This window comes from Formica exsecta, unplaced genomic scaffold (genome assembly GCF_003651465.1).
Source record: "Formica exsecta isolate Colony F162 unplaced genomic scaffold, ASM365146v1 scaffold226, whole genome shotgun sequence".
Lineage (NCBI taxonomy): Eukaryota > Metazoa > Arthropoda > Insecta > Hymenoptera > Formicidae > Formica > Formica exsecta.
The window spans coordinates 149,613-176,200 of NW_021849556.1; the positions used below are offsets into that span (position 1 = coordinate 149,613).

The 26,588-nt window shown below is 32.8% G+C and overlaps 1 protein-coding gene across 1 annotated transcript in view; it reads left to right on the forward strand.

The window, feature by feature from the left end:
* Positions 1-894: 894 nt before the first annotated feature.
* LOC115235535 overlaps positions 895-26,588 on the forward strand; it is a 94,777-nt gene continuing 69,083 nt past the window's right edge. The window contains exon 1 of the mRNA XM_029807385.1: positions 895-1,283. The gene's annotated coding sequence lies outside the window, so the exon portion shown is untranslated. The remainder of the gene's footprint in view (positions 1,284-26,588) is intronic.

Here is a 26,588-nt window from a genome sequence, read left to right on the forward strand (position 1 = left end):
GAGTAAATTGCAAAAAAAAAAAAAAATTCATATATTTTTTATTTTTTTTATATATTTATTTTAATTTTTATAAAATTTGATATGTAAATACATGATAATAACAGAAGGAGACAATTGTTTTTACAATTTAAATTGTATGTGTGATATATAGTATCTAAAATTTTAATAAAATAAAAATATAAAATATCCTCCTATATACATACATTTTGTAGACATATTTTACTTTATAGATTTTTTTAATGTGCAATGATTTTAATTTTAGACATGATATAAATATAAAACGTATAAGTGCATATAATATATCACATTTGACCTACTTGGAAAAGATAACAGATTTCAATTTCACATCGAACGATTTCAATCTTGAGTCAGATATACAGATCTTAACGAAAGTCTTTGTCTAGGTAAAACGATAAGCATCGAAGTATGCCAGAGCGCTCTATTATCCACGCACAAGGTTGCGAGCAAAATATTAACAATTGAATTTTTTTCTTTCTACTCGAGGATTTGGAATCCGAGCTCGTGTTGGTTTGAAAAAATCGGAGCACGTCGATTGGTTGAACCCGCGAGAACGGTCACGATAGTTGATTCGGGACCGTGCGACCGACGAACAAAAGCCAAGAATTTGGCCGGCGAAAACGTCGAGGCCGATAGCTAGCGCGCCTCGGCTATCATCGAGGAGTTTACGCTCCTCCTGCGGTGGCACCTCGCGAGGAAGAAGAAGGGCATCGCCGACGCGGAGAGAAGGGGCCCGCGAGACGGGCCCCTTTCTCGCGCGCGCGTCGACGCGCTCGCCGTGGAATGGCAAAAAGGAGAGGAGGCCCTGTGACGTCACGAGACTCGCGCAGCGGTGCCGCTAGCCTCTCACTTGGCCGCCGACGTTCGGCCCGCTCGGTTCATCGCGCTCGTCAGCTCCATCCGCTTCATCTTGCTCCCTCGCGAGATCTCTTGAATTTCGCGCTTTCGAAGACGAGAAGAAAACCGGAAGAAACGGAGAACAAAAAGGGAGCGAAGAAAGGTACACGCAGAGACAGTTTCGGCGGTCATATTCGCACGCGAACGGAAGTGTTGAACGGGAACGACAATTGTGCGATTGCGCGGTGACACGAGTACACGGATATCGCGAATACGCGTTAGGGTTATAGTCCCCGATATATAAACCGCGAGTTCCGCTTCGCGTCGCGCTTTTGGTGGTGAAGAGTTTTTGTATTCTCGTTTTTTTCTTGATTGTGTGCCATGACACCCTGGATATGATACCGGATGGATTAAGCTGCCGTCGCGGGGTAAGTGACTTTTGTCTCGCCGCGCGACTTTAGATCTACGGATCGTTGCTCTTTGCGATTGTAGAACATATCGCAGCTTCGTTATAGGAAGTTCGTTGTCCTCGGGTTTGAATGCGCGCTTCTTTTCGAAGCGCGCTGATGATTGATACGAAAGATTTTAAAGAGAATTGAGACTTTAAATATTTGAAAATTAAATGCTTGGAATATTTTTAGTTATAAAAATTAAATATTTTTTTAGATACTTATTTTAATTCAGATTTTTAATATTTGAACATTAAATGCTTGGAATATTTTTAGTTATAAAAATTAAATATTTTTTTCTCGTAAATAATAGAACTATTATCCTTGATTATCCCAATTTCCGATTAATAGGATGCTCATCATTCGAGCGTTCAATCTGTATTTTTCCCGTAATCTTTTTTCATGTTAAGTAACGGTATCGTATTTTATATCGCTTAAAATAGATTAATAATTGTACAATATTATGAATGATGCTTCACCTCGGAGATATAGTAGAACTGCTTTTGTAAATACAATATCGACAACGGGGATCATCAAAGTCGAGGAAGATGTTATGCTACGAGAGGATTATATACCAGTTCGGTTAATTAAAGTTACTTCATGGATCCCTAACGCCCGTTTCTGTCATTCGATAGAATCTCTCCAAGACAAGCGTCGTCATTTGCACATTTTTCGCGCTGAAGAAACGTGACCACCTGTTCCCGTGTTATACAGCATGCCCCAAAAAGATGTACATATTAATAACAAGACACGAAGCAAAATTTTATTTTACGCGTAATTTCCAGTCGAAGTTTTACTATGAAAATTTTAAACATATTGTTTAACGATTAAATTGACAAGTAAAAACTTATCACAGAAAAATTATTATAGTAATTAAAATATATCATTTGAGATTAAAAATATTTGACATAATTAAATATTTTAATTATATTCAAATTAAATATTTTAATGAAAAACTAATACCTAATTCAAAAAAATTGTTTTGAGACATCCTGTATTTGGCAGCGAATTATTTTTGCCGTTATGTCGGTCTTAAAGGCCTTTAACGGTTTATGTCTATGACAAAATTCAATTTCCGTGGATACAGATTTAATATAATTATATCCTGACAAAGGAACGAGAACAGAGGTTTTCAGCGGTAAGCATCGCGAATGTAAGTTTTTTTATTTTTTAAACAATCGTTTTTGTATCAAACCCGCGACGAGAAAGCTGCGAAACTATTTGATTGGGCTCGGTAAATGAACTCGTAAATGAACTTCTACTACAGTCGTTAAATTTGTGGGTCATTATTTTTCCACAAGAGATATCGATTTTATCGCCGACACATCCGGTTCCCGCTCGTCTTTGTTACGGTTCGTGGTGTGTGACACAACTTTATCATAAATTTATGAAAGTGTACGAAAATATTTGTTTTTAAGTTAATTTTTCTCTGCTGCTTTAATTCTCTCATTTCAATCGATATTTCTGAAGGCTCCATTGCAAAAATTGCGGCTATCGTTGTTTTTTTCCCTTTTTTAAGTCTTTTTTAATTTTTTTTCCCCCTTTTTTAAGTCTTAAGTTGTAACGTGAATTTTACGTTTTTTTTCTGATATAAAAATGAATTAAAGCGATCTTTAACTCTTTATGTTTATTTATATCCGTAAAGATTCTCTTCATTAACATACAATACACATTTATTAATTTGGTTTTACTCTGAACACGTAAATGGATTTTTTCTAGAAGGAGAAAAAAGAACATTCGAATTTTTAAGGTGGATATTACAGATCGAAGATTAATTAAAATTTTATAAATTTTAAAACATTAACAAACTTTTTTTTAATTAGCAAAGAAAAACCATTGCTCAAATATTTCTCCCTCTATTTCATTAAAAATAACTGGAAAAAGCAATTACGGAAAATTAACATAACTGATTTAAATAATTTATTAAAGACTCTCTTCATTAATTTTATAATAATATAATCTTATGAATTTCTAATCCCTAATCGCGTTTAATCTTAATGAATTATGCCAAAAAAGTTGAATGTACTTGATAATAATATTTTAATACACGTACAACTGCAATATATTTTATTCTATTACATAGCATGAAAAGTTGTGACTCTGAAAAATCACGCGAGGGGATTGACCTTTGAAGGTGGGCCGCGTGAGACGAATACGCGTAAGTCTGAAATAAATCGTAGATTCGCTTCGAAATACATGTATCAAATACGGGCGTGTATCTGCCTCTGTCATCTTGAAACCGATATTATGGGAAACGCGAATTGTCGCGTAAAAAAACATAATTGAAAATGTTCAGCCATTTATTGCGGTAGATAATCACCGATCCATGTTAGTCGGTGGCATCGCGAGAACATTTATGTAAGCCCCGCATTCTGAAAGAGCGCGAATGCCCGCGGGATATTCCGCAAATATCTCACAATCGCGAATAGTTAACAGGCCGCTCTCACAGCAGGCATTTTCTTAGAATCTCTTGTGTTAAGAAAAAAATGAAATTCATAAAAATTAGAACTCTATTTAGCTCGATATTTTAACCGGATGTATAAAATGATGTAAATAAATCAGTCTATCGTAGAGAGGTAGAGTAATTAAATTGACAAATAATATAAATAATAAAAGTGATGTATAAATTATTCACCACACACAGTTGCTTTGCTGTCACCCAATGCCTCTCCCCTTCGTGCTAGATTTCCTTCTCTCTTCACTTTGCTGTTTCTTTGTGGCACTCACACAACATTCGCGAAAGTGCATTCACGATACGATCGCGCAGAATCACGATAATCAGGCACTCAGCATGACATTTTCAACGTTGATCGCACACGACGCGAATCTGATTATATTACGATGAGAGAATCGTAATCATCGCGGAAACTAAGATCACACAAAATTATGATTCATTCAACGTCCGAAAATCACGCGATACTAAATTCATCTGCCGTGACAACGCTACGTCTGTTACTAATAAATATTATGCTCCCTTGTTTTAGCACGATTACTATTTTGTATTATAATATGACCGCGAATAAATAATATCAGATTACGAGTTTAAAATTCCGTGGAACGTAATATCCGAAAATGTACTTGCTTCCTTGATTACTGATTACTGTCAATACGAATATGATAGTATATTGTACTAAAGTAGGCGAAAAATTTAAAAGCGCGACGCAAGATATGTTTGACTCTAAATATTTACAAATGTAATATATGGCTCACAAATATAATTAGATTAAAATAATAATATTTGCGCATTAAAATAATAATTCTCTGCCGTTTTGATTCCTATTTTAAATGAATATATCGTACGAGAAAGTATTTGCTTTGATAAATAGCCATCGCTTCAGTAACTCGCTTACGAGTCGTCAACAAGTCGCCAAGGAATTAATTAATCGCGCGGGCTGATAATTAATTTATTTGGTAGATAATGTATGTGGATCGTGTTTGGTATCTCGTAATAGTACTTATTGCGCTCGTGAGATAATGTGATGATAGACGGAACACCAGAGAGGGATTGAACGAAATTGTAAAAATTTACAATTAGTTATGAAATAACAGTAATTTACTTATATCTTTTTTTTTCCAAAAAACAGTTATAAAATGAAATCTATTTACTAAAATTTTTATTCATGAAATTTTAAATAAACGGAAAACTTTTATTTTTTTGGAAGTAGAAAAAAGTTACAGACAAACAGAAACTTTTATTCTGCATTGAACAAGTAAAAGATCCTCTAGATGATCAAGCAGTGACACGAGAACGAATATTAATGAAAATAATTGAAAAATATCTTACTTTTAAAGTTAAATATTGAATAATATATTAATTATTGTTTGTTTATGTTTTTTTTTTCAAATTTCTTCTTATATACTGTTCGTAAAATAAAATAGATATAACAAATTATAACCTGCTTTTTCTTCTATGTCCATCCTACTTTTAATTCTTTAAATAATATTAATTAAGATAAGTTCTAACTTTTATATTTTACCTTAAAATAAATTTTAAAAAATATATCTTTCTTCAGAACTTTTTTAAAATATAAAATAACTGTTAAAAATGAACTTTTACAGTAATGTTTAAATATTAATGTAAAAATTAAAACTCAAAACAGAAAATAAATTATTTAAAAGTTAAAAGTTCACAAATAATTTTTATTTATAATAGTTAACAGTTTTATTCAATCCCTGCGGAACACGGAGTATCTCGCCCCACTCCGGAATGTCGCGCCGTGAGAATGACAAGCCCATGGCATGTAAACAATAGCGTGCTATACGTCGCAAAGCGAATGAGCGTCGAAAAGTGCATGATGATTGATTGATTCGTTATCGCCACGAAATATTTAATATTCTACGAAATAAGATTATTAAATATATTGTATTCTTTGGATTTCAAATTGATTATTCATAAATGATTGTATTACGGCGTTTCATTACTTTAATATAACGCGGTATTACTTTGTTGTTATTCGCGAGACTCGAGAAGACAGGTAGTGACGTGAAACGTTTTATATATCGCATTATCTTTTGAAAAAAGTGAAAGACTGAAAGAAAGCGATTATTCGCGCTACGATTATTATAATTAGAGATTATAAGCTCGCGCGATGGATTAAGTTCCGCGACTAACGACATAAAAGTATCACGGTAACAGCACGTAAAAATATAGCGAATCATAGCTTTGCGCGATCTGTAAGAAAAACTAGTATTACGAGAGAACTGAATCGCTATTAAAAGCTGTCGAGATAGAAAAGAACTTTATGCGGATAACAATATACACAGAGAAATTATCATAGTAAAAATTACAATATAATTTTTGTAATCGTAAAACATACTAATCTATATATAAGAAAAATCATGAGAGAGAAAAAGATATTTTTATTCAATAACATTATACATATACGTATTTTAAAGGAGTATTATAAATTATTTAAATATTTTACATAATCATTAAAAACAATAAAACAAATGCATAATTAACAATTTTTATAGTAATAAATATTCTAAAAATATCGTTATGTCCCAGCTTTACAATAAATATTGTAAAAAGGAATATATTTTCATGTAATTTGTACTACGGAAATTTTTCTCTATGTATAATACGTTTCTTCAAGTGCGGATAATGATATTAGCATAACAATAACCTTTTTGCCTCTGCACGTCGGTCCTTCTCTCCTACTTACTGTCTTTTGTTTAGTGAGACTCACCCCACTACGTCGCACCGACATACCATCTAATTCTAATATATCAAGAACGCGTCGCTATTGCTTACAGGCTTACAGTTGTTAATAAATCGTTGATGTGACACGTGACTTCTCGTTATTTTAATCTATCATAATACAACACGCAATTATATCATTCGCGATATTCAAGTGGGTTGCAACGTGAAACATTTTACATGTCGCATTATCTTTCGAAAAAAGTATCGAAAAAGATTAAATTAAATTAAATTATTATAATTAGAGATTATCAGCTCGCGTGATTAATTAATTTCTGCGACGAACGATAAAAGAATATATTGCAGGACGACTCGTAAGAACGTAACGTAAGAATCATAGCTTTGTGTGATCATAATTGTTGCGTTGTTTCCCTATCGAAGTGTATATAATAAAATTCGCATCGTGTGCGATCAACTTCGAGAGTGACGTGCAAACTATCGTGCGATCGTAAATAACCGTATTTTCACGAGTGAGTATTGTATGAGTGCCATAAAGGAGCAGCGAAGTATGAACAGGAGAGGAGAAGACGAAGAGGAGGAGGCTCTTGGAGAGGCATTGGACGATAATAGAACTGTGTGGTGTGCAATTTATAAATTATTTATTATTTGTTGCTTGCGAATTTAATTGCTCAATATCTGTAGTAATAATCTATTTTACATCATTATGTAATATAATGTATATGTAAAATATTTTGTATGTTTATTTGCTTTAAAATATAGTTATAATACTTTTAATACAAAAAATATTTTTAATATATAGAATTAATATTTTTTAAGGTAATGGATTTGTATGTACGAATATCAGATTTATGTATAAGAGAAAAATACTAGAAAAAAAACGGAAGACTAGAAATTTTTTCTCACGATTATATAAAAATTTGTAATGTGATACAATAATAGAATAGTAATAGATACAGCAGTAAAAAAATATGTTCTACTATTTATTCTTATAAATTACTTGATATATTTAAATTTATTCTTTATTTCTATTGATGTATCAAAATTTAAGTTAAGCTAATAAAAGAAAATGATATAAATAAATATATTTTATAGGTCTATTATCTCTCTCTCTCTTTCTCTCTCTCTCTCTCTTTCTCTCCCTCTCTCTCTCTCTCTCTCTCTTGAACTGTGTGTATGTGAATAAATTGAGACAGATTAATATATAAAGAGTAAACTCTCGCATATTTTGGTATTTTATTAACAACAAAATATTAATTACAAAGTAATTAAAATTTATGTACATATATATATATATATATATACACGCTCTTGAAAATATAGAGCTGGGATTTTAAGTCTTTATTTCAGGAAACGTGATCGTATACGATTTACGTAGACAAGATGTATAAATTCGATAATGAGATCTAGGATGCTCAATTATGCGATTGTTTTTTATATTTAATGAATATAATTATCCTAACTGGACTCTAGACTCATCTTTTTCTAAGCAATATTATTTTAATTTTAATATTTGTTCGAAGAACATATCGCTTTGAGTTGTTATCGAGATAATTTGCTTTTAGAGAAGATAATTCTGCTATTTTCATGCGCATATATTTTTTGTTTAAACGATATGATATGTTAATGTAAATATGCGATTTTGTTGAGCGTTACCATTGAATTCATTTTACGGTAATGTAACATCTTAGCTGCGGCATTTGCGAAACAATTTTTATATAACTACTATTATAGATTTTCTACAATTACAGGTTAATAAATAAGATAGAAATACATAAAAATTAAAATTATGACATATTATCCTGACATATTATTCTTATGATTTATTACTCTCATATTAATCGGCTTAAAATAACAATATGAATTAACGAAATAATTGTGAGACAGTATACATATATACGGCATTCAAAGTTAAACAGCTAAACATATAATATGTATTTCTTAATATATTAAAAATATAGCTTTACAATAAATAAGAAAAAATATAACGTCATAATTGAAATATATATATAAGCATTATTTTTCTCTCTGCACGTTAATATAAGAAAAAGGAGAGCGATATTTATTATCCATATTATACATAAATAATTACATAAAGTTTATAATATAAGAAAAAGGAGAGTGATATTTATTATTCATATTATACATAAATAATTGCATAAATTTTAATATTTCGATTTTGAACGCGGGATTCGATATTTACTTGCAAATTGGGGGTATTCGCTCGTATTTTTCACGAATTCGCAATCGATTATTACGTTAGAATTACAGGTCAATAGGGCGACTGACGGCAGATATGCAATTTAGAATGTTTCGTCAAAAAGGAGTCGTTTTCTCAATCGATTGCGAGCAAAATAGCCGGTCAGAACGAATTGTCGCCGATCGCGTCGGCCGAACGGGGACTCGCATGACTGACAAAGATTATATACCGAGGCGGTTGTTCCGTTCTTATTTATTGGATCGGAACGCTTTGGCGGAGTTCGATCGATCGCGCACGAAAACAGGAACAAATAGGAGTGTCGATCGATTTGCATGGAGACCTTTTTTTTTCGCGGCGCGCGCGAGTGAGCGATTTATTATCACGCGCGACACATGTTTCTCCTTGTCTTCGGGCGAAGCTGATTAGTGCTCGCGAGTGCGGGCACGTGATACTCGATTCTTTTGCGACTAGATTAGATAGCGATTAATAAACGATGTTGGATTACGCAGCAGATTATTGGATTAATAAGCGTTCGTTGACCGGACGTATGGCTTCGCGCAGCTTGATTTCTCCGCGAAGGCGTCACAATGACGAGCTACTTGTCGGCTACAAAATTTTACATCTTGTACTATTCGTATTAACTCAATGTGCGTAGTTAATTTATTACTCTGAAAGTGTAATTTATATAATTAAATATTAAATAAAAATATCAAATAGCAGTTTAATATGATGTTTTATATCAATGTAAATGTGAAATTTAATGTATATAATCAAATGTAGAATACATATACATACATAAAAAGAAAGAAAGAGAGAGAAAGAATGGTTTTGCAACATTTTTTGGTCAATTTGGAATTGATATATTCTTCACAAAAATCTTGAAATATCTGTATATTTAAAATCTAGTTTTATAATAATTAATAAAAACTTAAAGAAAGCAAATAAATTTAAAAAAAAATTATATTCCTCGTTTAATTTTACGTGGACTTTCCTTTATCAGAATTTTAATTTGAGACTTAATTGTGGAGATACATAATGTTGAGAATTAGAAAGTTGCATTGAATGATAATGTCATTTGACATTTTCAGTCAGGAAAAATCAACTCTGAATTATCAATATATATTATGCATATCTTGTAACTTCATATGTCGAGCATCGATCCGGATTGCAATTTAGTATTTTTGTTATGACTATGGACGCATTTGCGAATGTTTATCGGGAATAACATCGAGTGTCCCACGTTTCTGTGAAAGCGAACCGGATCTCGTTAGTAATTCGTGTTTTACGCCCGCGACGTGATGTATTATTCTGGATTATCACTGACCACACCAGAGAATGCATAATATACCGGTATGGTATCGCCCATAGAGAGCCCTTCGTTCTGTATGTTAATACGTACATGAATAAACCAGGGAGGAAGAGAGTTGATACTGTTTGGACTATACTCTCTTCAAACATCAGATATACGTTTGTTTTAAGTTTGCGTCGTTTGAATGTTTCGTGCGGCGCATAGATTTACAGATAGTATTCGTCGTACATATTTATAGCAGTCGTCGGTAATCAACGAAAATAATCCCGGCTCGGTGATGATGTCAATTTGTAATGCTCGATCGCGCTTTTATATCCACTAACGCGTATATCGATAAATGAAGAAGATGCGACTACTGTCAAGATGCAAATTTGAGTCTTTATATTCTCGTAAAAAAATACCGCGTTTGAATGTCATCATTAATCGTAGACAAAATACATAAACATTAATTTATCAGTTGGAAACTTGCCTTGTTAAAATCAAAACACAACAACCAGAAGCGAATATCTAAATATACGTAATTTTTTTGCATATTGTGATTCGTTTTCAACAACGCAATTTAATTGTACAAATTGTCAATTTTGAAATTTAATATAAACGATTAATCTTTAATTTAACGCACAACATTTATGCTGATAATAAAATCAAATGCGAATTAAATCATTGATGATATCAGGACATATAGGGACATTACGATATAGATAAAAAATATCACTTATGCAGACAAGTTGAAACCGATCCCTTTTCCATTGTATAATCCGTCACGAACAACCACGAGATGCATCTTGTCGTTTTTCCTCGACTCTCTTCAGTCCTGACCGCAAAATAGAATCAAGAAGGAAACGATGCAGTTTAGATAAAAATGGTCGTGAAGAGAATCTTGCGAAATGAAAGATGTTGCGGCGGACAAGTAGAAAAGGATTTCTCTCTAGCTGTGTGTGTGTGTGTGTGTGTGTGTGGGGGGGGGGGGGGTTTTTTTTTTTATTTGTACAACCTCTATTATATTCTACTGACAGCTGCCTCATTTGTTCATATCGCATTACTGTCACGTGCTTTAATTGAGCATGCGATATTAATTTCTTAATCTAACGGGAACTTTATTTTTTTTTGTCAGAATGTTTTCTTTCAGGATGCTTACTCCCTGGAAAAATATGGGAAACCTGGAATTTTCAGGGAATTTTTATATCTGAAAAAATTATGGAATTCTCATGGAATTTCATTGGGATTCAGAGAATTTTTAGAAAAATTCTCTCTTTGATAATTTTGCTCTGATATCGTAACCAATTGGCAATCTGTCGAAGAGCCAAGTTGTGAATTATGTGTTTAAGATATATTATAAATATATATCTGTTTCTTTATATATTCCATGTCTTAACAAAATATTGAATATATAGTACATATTTATTATTGTAATTTTTAATGATAAAAAAATGAAAATGATATGCAAGAGAAAAATGTTTATCTTACGAAAGTTATTCAGTTTTTTAAATACATTTGCAAATCTTTGCAAATTGCACAAAAAATCTTTAAAATATTCTGTTTACCTAGAATTTTGATTTCAAAATACCTGGAAGAACAGGAAATTTTCAGGGAATTTTTTTACAAGATTTGAGCAGATACCCTAAGTCTTGGTGTATTAATTTATTCCCTTTTAACATCTTTCATTTCACTTTGTTTGAAACGACATAGATTTTATTCTTTTTTGGTTCAATTCAATTATATATAAAATATATACGAAAAAAATGAGCATTTTTTTAGAGTCGTAAGCTTTGTAAAAAAGAGCAATTAAAGCACGTGAGAGAAATGAGAGTGATTTCTAACCGACATAAAAACTGGCCGCGTGTATAGGTGGACTTTCGTGACGAGATGGCAGTGTAGAGCGAAAACGAAAGCCTCTCCACGACAGCGTGTTCACGAAAATTGCAATTTCTGGCAGTGACCGACGCGGTTATTTCTCCGGGAATGTAATATGTAATTATTACGACGTTTCACTCGCGTTTCGCCGGGTACATTCGGCGAAAACACCGTGGTCGCCGTTGGTCCCGCCCTGGATCCGTATTTTTCGAGTGCGACCAACTTTCGTATATGAATCTCAGTTATTTGATCCGATCGTGAATCGGAACGCTCGACCGTGACGGCGCGAGGTGCCATTTGGTCCCTATCGTATAATTTCTCCGGCCGACCCTGTCCTCTAAATTATGCCAGTAGTTCTGAAAAATGGCACAGCTCGCGAGAGTGCTTCCTCTGGATTATTATTCTAGTCGTAAAACAGAACCGTTTAATATTTTTTTTCACGATAAGATACTTTACAACATAATATAACCGTTATTTTTTGATGATATCAGTGACTTTGTGAGAGACTTCTCTCTCATTATTTTTAATATTATTTATTTTTTAATCTATTTATGTGTTTGTTTAAAAGTATTCTTCCTTTGGGACATTTAAACTTTAAATTATATAATCTATGATTATTAATATTTTCATCGGATCATTTATATTTTGCATCAACTAATAGTCCTATGATATTTTTTTACAATAAAGAGAAGGAGAAAGGTGACATATTTTTTTTATCATTCTTTAAAAACCTATAGCCATGAGAATATACAGATGGCATATATCCTGTTGGTTATTTTTTGTTATATTTTAGTGGGCTCTTTATTTTTGCATGTTCTGAACGAGCAGAGAGACGATTTTAGATTGCAACCTGAAACGTAGGTGGCTACGATCGTTGAGGGCTAGCCAGTCAGATTTCAAGGTTAACGATATAACCGGGATGACCTCTACGGAGGCGCGTAAATTCTTCTTGCGAGCGAAACGAGCCCGCGCGATCTGGGGCTATAAAAATTCGAAAGGGGCAATCTCACACGCATCTCCCGGTGGTAGTGGTGGTGGCTTGTGCATCTGGATGCACTTTCGCGATCGAGGTTAAAAACACTTTCGCCGCGGTCGAAATTAAGCCGCACACGCATGTGTGCGAGCAGCGCGAGCTGTATGTCGGCATAATTACCACGATTGACTCTCCGAAACCACCGGGAGCCACCGGTGAGAACAGCGGTGGCAGAAGACAATCGTGAAAGCATCCCGGGAAGAGATTCCCTTCGATTGTCTCTCGTAGAAAGTAAACACAGGCGAGAGAGGTAAGAGCGCTCGCGCTTCTCCCCGAATTCCCCTGTCGCTCTATCTCTCTTTGTTTCTCGTGCACGCAGCCACCGCGATACTCGCACCGGAATTCGTGAATTAAAGTTCTGGTTTCACGCTCGGCTGCCCCAGGCGTGATGGACAAGGCTTTTGTTTGGGCCTCGGCGGCGAGCCGAGGCTGAATTCGTGGCCGGAAGCAAACGCGACAACCACCGCCGAAAATTGTGTACCGCTGCATAGCCGTTTCCGGATCCGTCGACTTTCTCCGGCGCGCACTCGCTCGAACCGGTAGATATCTAACACTTTCGAAACGATGAATATATTTATGGGGGTTTTCCACCTTTCCTACTGTTTAATTAGAGTTATTGTGGAGATGTTTGGCTCGAGGTCATAGATCGAGTCAAGAGATAATAGAGTCTTTTAAAAAGAACGCGTATACTAAGCAAACATTTTTTAACGATAAAAATTTAATGTTATCTTATTATATACATATGACTTTAGATACCAATCAAAATTCATCCAAATGTATAACTTTCACTTCTCATACACTTGATCATATATAGGTTTCCATTAGATATTTTTTTTACGTTTCTCATTATTTTCTAAAATGAACTACGATGACGCGTTGAAATATCGCTGAAATATTGAATGCATGATTATGTTGATTAAAAATTTATAAGTTTACTGTCCTGTTCGTTGTGGTGAAGATACTGTCACCGTTAGGCGAGTGTTTCTTATTTTTATCATCTTCGAGATAAATATATACAGAGTTACCACAAGTATCAAGTTTGTGCGGCTGTTTTCTTCTCAAAATCTTGTCACACGAGGTTTTTTTCTCCCTTTATCCAATTCTCTTTGCATTTGAATTTCTCCCTGGTCTCCTCTCTTCCTTTTTCCACGATCATTCTCCGGTTCCGTATCATAAAAATGAAAATTTTCGGACCGCGACACGAAACGAATGGCAAATGGCGATCGAAGCTTCAAAGAACCGACGGAGAACAGGTTTCCAAAGACGCATGGTGCATTGACGTACACGACGTCGCTATAACGCGACCGTCAGTCACAAGAGGGGGAAAGAGATAAAAAAGACAGATGTTGCAGAAATCGGAATCTTTGATCACGCGAACACAGTTGACAAATTCATATTTTATATTATACGATTACGAGTTACTATGAATTATTAGGAGTGAACAAATTAATATATATAGAAATAAAGATTATAATTTATTTATAAATACGTTTTAAAAATTAAATATAATAATATATTTCAATTAAATGTTGATTGTTATTTCTATTTATTTCAAGTACATATCGTAATAAGATACATTAAATTAATAATTATAATTGACAATATGAAAAATGCGAAAGAAATTCCAATTCTTGTGTACGGATTAATTCAATGTAGATTTGTAGATGACAATGTCGATGATAAAGTTGACATAAAAAGATATAGTACAACGTGTATCCATATAGCATTAATAACCTATTCAGTGTTTATTTTGTTGACATAAAAATTTGGAATTTTGCAATAATTATTAATTTACTTAGGCACATCAAGTGTATCTGGAATAAAACCGGATTAGAATCGAAACTTGATCACATTTGTTTCTTATTTCGGGCATATATCATGCGGAATAAATTCTCTAAAAGAAAAAGTATCGAAACGGTGTTTGCTAATAACAGCGGTAAAAGCCGTTTTTGCAAGAAAATGAGGTAAAAACGGAAATCCTTATCATCGTCGCTTTCCGATGTTCTCGATTTACTAATTTGATGTACTAAGTGAAATAGGAAATTACCTAGTGCGTTTATCGCTTTATCTCCATAAAGAAAGTTAAAACTAACAATGTATTGAGACGAGGCGAAGCACGAGAAGAAAAGAGGTAAACAGAAAGACGGAATAAGAAATTTTTTTTATGTAATTTGTTAAATAGAAAATATGCAATTTTATATCACTTTTTTACGTTTATTATTATACGTTTGTAAATTATATTACATTTATTTACAAATTTTTTTTATGATTATATGATTTTTTATATCAGAAATTTATGTTACGCAGAATACAATGTAAATATATTACTAATAAATGTATAGGCTCATTAAAAAATTAATACAAGTAAATTAAAAATAGAATTTACGAATTATATTATTATTAACGCAGTTTTTAACGCGCGTACCTTATTGTAATTAGTCAACAATTATTGCTGTAAAAACGAACGTTTCGGATCCTTTCTTTGAGTCATCCATAGCGCAAATTAATTATTAATTAATTAGTAATAAAGAAATTTAAATTACAAATTACATAAATTGTCAGTAATCAAACAATGTCTAAAATAAAATAAAATTGTCAAAAATAATATTAATTATAAAAAATAACATGGTGTTTAAATCAGATATAATGCTTATAAAATAAAATTCATTGAATTGAGCTACATGCATTTTTTCTTTCTTTTTCGATTATCAATTTTTTTCATCTCGCAAAATCGTGTTCTTATACTTCCTGCCACATATATCTACCTCACTATACCTCCTTAAAGATGGTGAACATGTCGGAATGGAAAATTTTCGCGATGTCCTCGAACGATATGCGTCAATTCCTTGTTAACGAGACGATAATTGGCACATACTCAGCCGCAAAAATAACATTAATGCTAAATCTATTACAACTGTTACACTTGAGAAAAAGATTGAAGAATAAATCAAGAGAACGCCGTAATATATTTAATACAAATAAATTAAAAACAGCATTTACAATTATTTAACAATTATTGCTGTAAAAGCGAACGTTTCGGATCCTTTTTTTGAATCATCCATAGCGCAAATTAATTATTAATTAATTAGTAATAAAGAAATTTAAATTACAAATTACATAAATTGTCAGTAATCAAACAATGTCTAAAATAAAATAAAATTGTCAAAAATAATATTAATTATAAAAAATAACATGGTGTTTAAATCAGATATAATGCTTATAAAATAAAATTCATTGAACGAATGAAAATACATAAGCACTGTTACTCAAGATCTCGATACGTACAATTAAATAATAACTATCAAACTTGCGAAGCCAATCGATGCATTAAATCTTTGCTTTAATGAAGAGCTGGACGTTATCCTAATGTCTTGTAATTCACACCCTTCTCCGGCTAGTCGACCAGGAAGTAGTAAAAAAGAGATATATTTCATGGCCTTTTGTGTACATCACATGCTAACAAACTGATATTACAACGCATTAAATTAACCAAGTGGGATAGATGCAAATCACTGCACTACATAATATAAATTTACATGGATGTGCCTCGTACCGTTATATATAACTTTGCATGATTATATTATGTAAAGGATGTAAAGCATTCGACTAATTAAGACTGATGGCACAGAAAGAGACACAAGCGCTTATTTTTGTCGTAGTCGTGGACGTAAAGTAAAACAGAGAAAAATGTAAATTGTAAAAAACTATTGTTTTACGATTTACGTTTTTCTCTGCCTGAAACAATATTAGAAGAGACACGACAAATTATTCTGTGATAACGGACCACAGATTAAAATCCAACCATGAATTTGACTGGAATAATGTAGATATTCTAGACAGAGAAATACATAAACGCTTAATTTCAGAAATGATCTACATATATTAAAAGACAAAAAAATAGCATGAATTTTACAGACGGATACAGAAAGCCTTAGTGATGTTTATACAACGGTAATAAACAAATTTTCAAAAATTTAATGTCAAGGTTGTCAGACATATAAACAGTCGATCTCTGTTTGTATTTATATCATATCATCTTACCAATAAGCATTAGTCAGATAAACTTTACATAGTTTACACAATAAAATTGTACGAAATGATAAATGTATAACGGTAGGAGTCACATCAATTTGGTATGTAAATTTATATTATATAGTGCAGTGATTTACCCGACTTGGTTAATTTAATGTGTTGTAATATCAGTTTGTTAGCATGTGATGTACACAACATTAAATTAACCAAGTCGGGTAAATCACTGCACTATATAATATAAATTTACATACCAAATTGATGTGACTCCTACCGTTATACATTTATCATTTCGTACAATTTTATTGTGTAAACTATGTAAAGTTTATCTGACTAATGCTTATTGATAAGATGATATGATACAAACAGAGATCGACTGTTTATATGTCTGACAACCTTGACATTAAATTTTTGAAAATTTGTTTATTACCGTTGTATAAACATCACTAAGGCTTTCTGTATCCGTCTGTAAAATTCATGCTATTTTTTTGTCTTTTAATATATGTAGATCATTTCTGAAATTAAGCGTTTATGTATTTCTCTGTCTAGAATATCTACATTATTCCAGTCAAATTCATGGTTGGATTTTAATCTGTGGTCCGTTATCACAGAATAATTTGTCGTGTCTCTTCTAATATTGTTTCAGGCAGAGAAAAACGTAAATCGTAAAACAATAGTTTTTTACAATTTACATTTTTCTCTGTTTTACTTTACGTCCACGACTACGACAAAAATAAGCGCTTGTGTCTCTTTCTGTGCCATCAGTCTTAATTAGTCGAATGCTTTACATCCTTTACATAATATAATCATGCAAAGTTATATATAACGGTACGAGGCACATCCATGTAAATTTATATTATGTAGTGCAGTGATTTGCATCTATCCCACTTGGTTAATTTAATGCGTTGTAATATCAGTTTGTTAGCATGTGATGTACACAAGAGTTCTTACCACTTCCTGCTCGACCAGCCGGAGAAGGATGTGGATTACGAGACACTACGATCACTACCATCTCCTCATTAAAGCAAGGATTTAATGCATCAATTGATTCGCATTGATTTGACAGCTTTTATTTAATTTTATGTATCGGGATCTTGAATAATCGTATTTATGTATTTTCATTCGTTCAATGAATTTTATTTTATAAGCATTATATCTGATTTAAACACCATGTTATTTTTTATAATTAATATTATTTTTGACAATTTTATTTTATTTTAGACATTGTTTGATTACTGACAATTTATGTAATTTGTAATTTAAATTTTTTTATTACTAATTAATTAATAATTAATTTGCGCTATGGATGATTCAAAAAAAGGATCCGAAACGTTCGCTTTTACAGCAATAATTGTTAAATAATTGTAAATGCTGTTTTTAATTTATTTGTATTAAATATATTACGGCGTTCTCTTGATTTATTCTTCAATCTTTTTCTCAAGTGTAACAGTTGTAATAGATTTAGCATTAATGTTATTTTTGCGGCTGAGTATGTGCCAATTATCGTCTCGTTAACAAGGAATTGACGCATATCGTTCGAGGACATCGCGAAAATTTTCCATTCCGACATGTTCACCATCTTTAAGGAGGTATAGTGAGGTAGATATATGTGGCAGGAAGTATAAGAACACGATTTTGCGAGATGAAAAAAATTGATAATCGAAAAAGAAAGAAAAAATGCATGTAGCAACGGTGAAATAACGAAAGAGGACGGATGAAGAGAATGAGACTTGAGAAGTTAGTCTTCGTTTTTCAAGCTTGCTGGTCGCTCCTTCATACAAGCTATGATCTAAAAACTTGTCGTTCGAGGTTATTAACTGCTTTGCGAATAAAAACGAGGGGGAAGTCTTCTGAATTAATTTGACTCTGTCGTGGCCATGGGTTTGTGGTTTGCATTTATACGTCGTTTCTCTTGCGTAACCGGAATGTAAAACTTCGTAGATCGTTTCGATAACGAGTAAACACACTGACAATGAGTGATTTTTAGCATTTATTATTATTTTCAACTCTATTTGTACTTTATTACTATTATTAATTTTTCCTATTACTATTTCTGAAATTAATAAAGTTATTTTTTAATTTATGTTTTTTAAACTATGCAAAATTATAAATTTTTACATCTATTAGGATATTACCTTTCTATAACTGACATTGATTTAATATTTAATATATTTTGGCATATATCATAGACAAATTTTAAGAAACTACAGAATTAATAATTTATAGCGGATATTACAACTTTTTTGTACTGTTTATATATTCCAAATTAACCGTGAATGTTTATAAATTTGTTTTAATAATATGTCAATAGATTTAAAAAAATTGAAATGTTCATAAACTTAATGTTAAATTTTTGAATCAATATTAAAATTTAATATTTAATATTTTCGGTATTTGCTTTAGAGATTTGAAGTATCATATCATCTTATCAATAAGCATTAGTCAGATAAACTTTACATAGTTTACACAATAAAATTGTACGAAATGATAAATGTATAACGGTAGGAGTCACATCAATTTGGTATGTAAATTTATATTATATAGTGCAGTGATTTACCCGACTTGGTTAATTTAATGTGTTGTAATATCAGTTTGTTAGCATGTGATGTACACAAGAGTTCTTACCACTTCCTGCTCGACCAGCCGGAGAAGGATGTGGATTACGAGACACTACGATCACTACCATCTCCTCATTAAAGCAAGGATTTAATGCATCAATTGATTCGCATTGATTTGACAGCTTTTATTTAATTTTATGTATCGGGATCTTGAATAATCGTATTTATGTATTTTCATTCGTTCAATGAATTTTATTTTATAAGCATTATATCTGATTTAAACACCATGTTATTTTTTATAATTAATATTATTTTTGACAATTTTATTTTATTTTAGACATTGTTTGATTACTGACAATTTATGTAATTTGTAATTTAAATTTCTTTATTACTAATTAATTAATAATTAATTTGCGCTATGGATGATTCAAAAAAAGGATCCGAAACGTTCGCTTTTACAGCAATAATTGTTAAATAATTGTAAATGCTGTTTTTAATTTATTTGTATTAAATATATTACGGCGTTCTCTTGATTTATTCTTCAATCTTTTTCTCAAGTGTAACAGTTGTAATAGATTTAGCATTAATGTTATTTTTGCGGCTGAGTATGTGCCAATTATCGTCTCGTTAACAAGGAATTGACGCATATCGTTCGAGGACATCGCGAAAATTTTCCATTCCGACATGTTCACCATCTTTAAGGAGGTATAGTGAGGTAGATATATGTGGCAGGAAGTATAAGAACACGATTTTGCGAGATGAAAAAAATTGATAATCGAAAAAGAAAGAAAAAATGCATGTAGCAACGGTGAAATAACGAAAGAGGACGGATGAAGAGAATGAGACTTGAGAAGTTAGTCTTCGTTTTTCAAGCTTGCTGGTCGCTCCTTCATACAAGCTATGATCTAAAAACTTGTCGTTCGAGGTTATTAACTGCTTTGCGAATAAAAACGAGGGGGAAGTCTTCTGAATTAATTTGACTCTGTCGTGGCCATGGGTTTGTGGTTTGCATTTATACGTCGTTTCTCTTGCGTAACCGGAATGTAAAACTTCGTAGATCGTTTCGATAACGAGTAAACACACTGACAATGAGTGATTTTTAGCATTTATTATTATTTTCAACTCTATTTGTACTTTATTACTATTATTAATTTTTCCTATTACTATTTCTGAAATTAATAAAGTTATTTTTTAATTTATGTTTTTTAAACTATGCAAAATTATAAATTTTTACATCTATTAGGATATTACCTTTCTATAACTGACATTGATTTAATATTTAATATATTTTGGCATATATCATAGACAAATTTTAAGAAACTACAGAATTAATAATTTATAGCGGATATTACAACTTTTTTGTACTGTTTATATATTCCAAATTAACCGTGAATGTTTATAAATTTGTTTTAATAATATGTCAATAGATTTAAAAAAATTGAAATGTTCATAAACTTAATGTTAAATTTTTGAATCAATATTAAAATTTAATATTTAATATTTTCGGTATTTGCTTTAGAGATTTGATTTCGATGAAGATCACGTTCCGGAATGGAGGAGTGATGACGCGCGCAGTTGCATAATATGAAACCTAGTAACCTTTTGTATCCCGATGCACCCCGAGACATGCACAGATAATATATACCACTTCGCCACGTAATAATGGGCGCGCACGTTATTCTGTTAAGGTCACTTGTTCGATGGCGCTCGAACAAGTCACGATGAGCGTGTCTCGACGCATGACTGACATAATAAATCCTTTCTATCGGTAAAGCACGTTTATCGTATTTATCGCTCAAGGAACCTTCAAAAATTTTTTTTTTGTATATTTTGACATATATATTTAGGTAACATATGAAGAGAGAGAAGGAAATAATGATTTAATTTTTAGTTATATAGATTTTCTATTAAAAAGTTAATATGGTGACGAAAACACTTATACAGGGTGTTTCCTAAGTAAATACACAAACTTGAAGGGGATATTCCTTGGCTTATTTTAAGAAGAAAGATCCTATATAAACATGTGTCTTAAACTCCTTTATTTTCAAAATATAAGGTGTCAAAGTTGTGCAAAGAAAATGAAAATTTCAAAAATGTGGAAAACGTTTAAAGATATTTTATTCAAATTTGGTATGCATGGTATTAATGTGGTATTATTACATATTATTACATTTTTTTTATTATTACATTTTATACATTTATTACATATTATTACATACATGAAAACGAAGCAGTTTAGGACACATGTTTATAGGACTTTTTCTTCTTAAAATAACCCAAGAAATATCCCCTTCAAGTTTGTGTACTTACTTAGGAAACATTCTGTATATCTTGGAAAGCGGAACTGAAAAAAATATTTATATTGTGAAGATGTTTAAAAAAAATGTTCTTTTAAATGATGGCTGATGCAGATCCAATGCTCGCATATATTCCAAATTTTATATCCATTATATACACAAATTTTTTATTCTGTCACGATTTTCTTAAAGTAAAATATGAGGGATATTATATTATTATTATTATAAATAATCAACTTGCAATCTGAGACGCAATAGACTAATGAATCATCCGAAATATAATAAAACGTCTTTAAGTAATAATCTAAAAAAAATGCGTTTAACAAAAAGCGAACTTTTCCACTGTCTTTAATTGGATGATAAATGTGTAAATTCACTAGTTGCAAACAATGAGCGGCCTTGATGCAATGAAAATAAATCGTTTTAGACGCGCGCGATTATGTCCGAAGAAACGATTACGCCACTTTCGTAGAAATCCGTGCGAAAACGTACGTCCCACCTCTTCTAGAGGTAAATCGTTATTCATGACGATCGGCCATGCCGTTAGCATGCCGCGAGAAAATGGAAACAGGTTACGAATATATCATCCGTTAATTCGCACTCCTGCCGATGTCGCGCCGAATCTCACGCCGCACGTGAATCCCACAAAAGTGCCACACTATAGTGAGCGAGATCGTAACATGAACAGACAAAAACCGAAAAAAATTTTTTCTCTCTGCTTTCTTAACGAGGAATTTTGTGTTATATGATTTCTTGCCTGATATTTGACATAGTGCGAAGTCATATAGAAAGAATTTTGAAATATATGCAACGTTGATGATATAAAAAGTATTCAGTAAAGATTTTCTATAATTTTTTTATGGATTTATTTTTTACATATATTTTTTTGAAAATATACAGGGTGTTCCAAAGCACCCTTGACAACGCTCGTGAGCAGGTAGAGTACAGTAAACTGAACAGAAAAGTCCTGTGCCATTTTTTTCTATAACGCTTAATAAAGGAGTTATTATTGAGTAAAGTCTGGTCAATCAGCGCAGACTTTTAGCCGGACGCACGTCAGTGAGCCGCCCGTCTGTTAGTGTGTGTCGCCGTAGCGACGGAGCGCTCACGCACACTACCAGGCGCGCGGCTAAAGGTCGACGCTGATTGGCCAGACTTTACTCAATAATAACTCCTTTATTAAGCGTTATAGAAAAAAATGTTACAGGACTTTACTGTTCAGTTTACTGTGCTCTACCTGCTCACGAACGTTGTCAAGGGTGCTTTGAGACACCCTGTATATAAATTTGTATTCTTCTTTGAATAGTTTTGAAACTCTATTTTATCTGTTTGTGCGTTACTCAAACGAATCTTGATATATATTTGAAGTATACTTGAAATTGTTCACCATTTTATCTAATCTAAGAAGTCTGTGCATAACTGCCCGTATAACACGGCCGTGTAAGCAAGTATGCAAATCCTCGGGAGGAAATCCTGATCCTTTCACCGCGTGACCACAGTTTGTATCTGGCCTATTCTGGTCTAGCAAAGTAAGCGCCTGTGATTTTAATCGCACACTTTCAAAGTTACCATTTGGTGCGTTAAGTGATACGCGTGATAAGCGTACAGAAGCAAGTGCACACTTCCGTCTTATTATGTATTTAATCCCGTTTTTATTCAAAATAGACGAATAGGTGAAGAAAATTGAATGTGTGCCACATTTAAAATTGATTAAAATGTTATCGACTCTTAACCCGTTATTTATAATTAAAAATTAGGACAGCATAATTATACTAACTCCATAAAATACAAGGACATTTTATCACAAAATTATAAACGAATTATCACAAAATTTTATTAAGTAACATAATTTGATATTATACATTTTATAAAGAGAAATAATAATTGAATTATAGATATAAATTATACTTTTACAAGAGTCACACATTTCCTTAAGTAAAGATTGTATGCGTGTTTTCTCACAATTTTGCGATGCGAAAACTCATGAAGGGCATGAAGTGCAACAGCGTGTTACACAGATAGAACGAACATCGATTACAATAGCTGATTCCACCGACAATGGGTCGTCACGTCCGTTGTTCTTTCGGTTTCCTCTCCACAAGTGTGTGAAAATCCTTTTTCATCATCTTGTGAATACAATAGGGCTAATACATGTTGACGAGTGCGTCCTTGTTGTTTTCCGCCTTGACTGTATTTCGCTCGCGATGACAGTCAATGACGGATACCGACGATTTCGAGTTTAACAGAACCGATGTTGCGATTCAACACAAACTATGTTAGCGACCGTTAGCCAATCAGAGAAGCTCAATCGACGGCTACCAAGCTCGCTACCGTGGATTAACTCGGTGACCTATCGAAAAGTAATGCACGATCGGATTGAGCATCCCTGGACGTGCCGTATTACGCCACACTTGTAAAGTGTGTCAATAGGAAAACAAACAGACGAATGTGCTCTTCGTGACTAACCCACTCACCAAAAGTCGTTTATGGAAACCGACCTTATAGAGACTTTGATGATCGCACGGTTATATTTGTTTGATATCAATCTGACGACACTGTGAACCCTTTATCTAAACGCAAATAGGTGAAACCATTGAAAAATAATGTGACTCTAATAAATTAGAGGAACATCAAAAATATAACGGGAGAGTTTTAAAGAAAAAACGGATTATTCTAAATTTTATTAAAAATTATGCATATGTTCATTATTTCTCTTTATGTATTAATTTAATTTCTTTTTATTAATTTCATACTTAAAAAAACAAGTTATTATATACATATATACAATATTTAAATGATATTTTTTAAAATATTCTTTATTTAAAGTGTGTCTCTTATTTAATATATTCGAAGAAGGCGGTCCAAAATTTCCACAAAAAATCAGATTGCGATAAAAAAATTATTTCATGTGGAAAATAATTTTCGAACTATCGTAATCATTAAATAATCGTTATACGTTGAGTAACATTTAATGCATTCATTCAAAGCGCTGCATGATATATGATTTGAATTATGCCCTAAGAGGCTTGTCGCGTAGCCTGCGATACACGCTAAAGAAAACTACAAAGGGTCAAAGTGCGCGAAGAATGCGGTTTAAGCATGAAAAATTCGCTGCTTTGAGGATCATGCGTGGCGAGGTGTTCGTTCTTCATCCGCGAGCACAATTTCTCGGCAGCTGGTGCGTGCTACTGGCACGGCTTCACTCGACGCGACGAGCGGAGAGATTAATCTGAACGAACGTCCACGTAATCGCCAGATATCTCCTTTTATGCCGGCGCAATCACACATACAAACACATACACGTATAAACACACACACACACACACACACATAAAACTCCTTTCTACTACGCGACGGCAGAAAAGTCCCGTAATGCGACATCCGTCGCCGGTACGCAGCTTGTCGCCTCGCTTATCGACTTAGACTTAGGTAATTAATACCGGTCTAGGTGGTGCAGATCGGAATGCGGCATACAAACTTCTTGAGCCTACGCGCAATACCGGAACGAGGGTTCTGAGAAAATACTACCTAAGTTACATCGTTGTACAGTACTCGCGGTGGCTGATGAACGTCATGTTTGCTTTACGCCAATGGTACTTGAAGAGGTACTGCAGAGGATTTTTTATAAATAAATCGTTAATATTAATAGACGCAGAGAGAAAGACATATTGACAATGTGTATGTTCTATTGGACATATTAATGATACTCGAAATCATGTATTATATAAATAAATTTTAAATTGGGCGGAGTGAGAGAGATATATATATTTTATTTTTGGGATATATACGATAGATACTTCTATTTAGTTTGATTATATGTATTATATATTTTACAAAATACTGTTTCTGGCAACTAGAGCGATTACATCAGAGTAGAAATTCAAGTCAATATAACATGGTAAACATTTTACTTGGATTTAAATTTTAAGTTGATTTGAATGTTGATTTTATTTCACAGTAGACCGTCGTTCTCGATCTAAAAATAAGCTTTCCGTTAATCCAGTGGTCTAGTCACCTCCTTTAATTAACGAATTCCTATCAAACCCATTGCTGTGAAATATTTGTGTAAATTCTCGCCGCGTCATTAAGCCGAATACCGGAACTTGTTATTATTAGAATTGTTGCATTTCTTTCCGACGTCATCGAGAAGGCTTTCAGTAAACTTGAGAAGGATGAGGAAGCAAGGTGACCTGGCTGACCCGTTTGTGCCAAACAAACCGTTGGCCGTGCCGATAAAAACTCGGGGAAAATGGCGGTGTGACCGGTTTGAATCTCGCTGTCGGGAGGAGGAAATGCTCCGTCTCGCTTCAATCGCTTTTCCAAGTCGGCGAACTCGTTCTCTTACCTTTGCACCAATTAATTATTTGTCGCTGTACATCAGCCACCGTTACTGGTTGATCGCGCGCTGTAATGTGTAGTCGCGAGAAGAGAAGAGACTTTAACGCCTGGCTGACGATGATGCGTCAAGTTGAAGAGAATCACAAGATAATCTGTAGATCAAGTAGCACATGTAGTCGTAATCTATTGAAAATAGAATAATACGAGCTAGTAGCGTGGCAAAGTGACGATGGAACCTAGTTTGAGAGAGTCATTAATTCTAATTAAATATATATATATATATACATATAATAATTCTTTCATCTAACATTAGCATCTGGAATATGTTTTCTGTACATCTTTGGAGAAATAATATTTCAAAAGAGGCATATAATTATGATTTTCTTCCACACAACTTTTTGTGATAAAATTATCTTTACAAAAATATTCCCGATGTGGTATCACATCTTGTACAATGAAACAAGTGTCTAATATATTTCTCTAAGCATGAGTCTAAGAAAATCATACG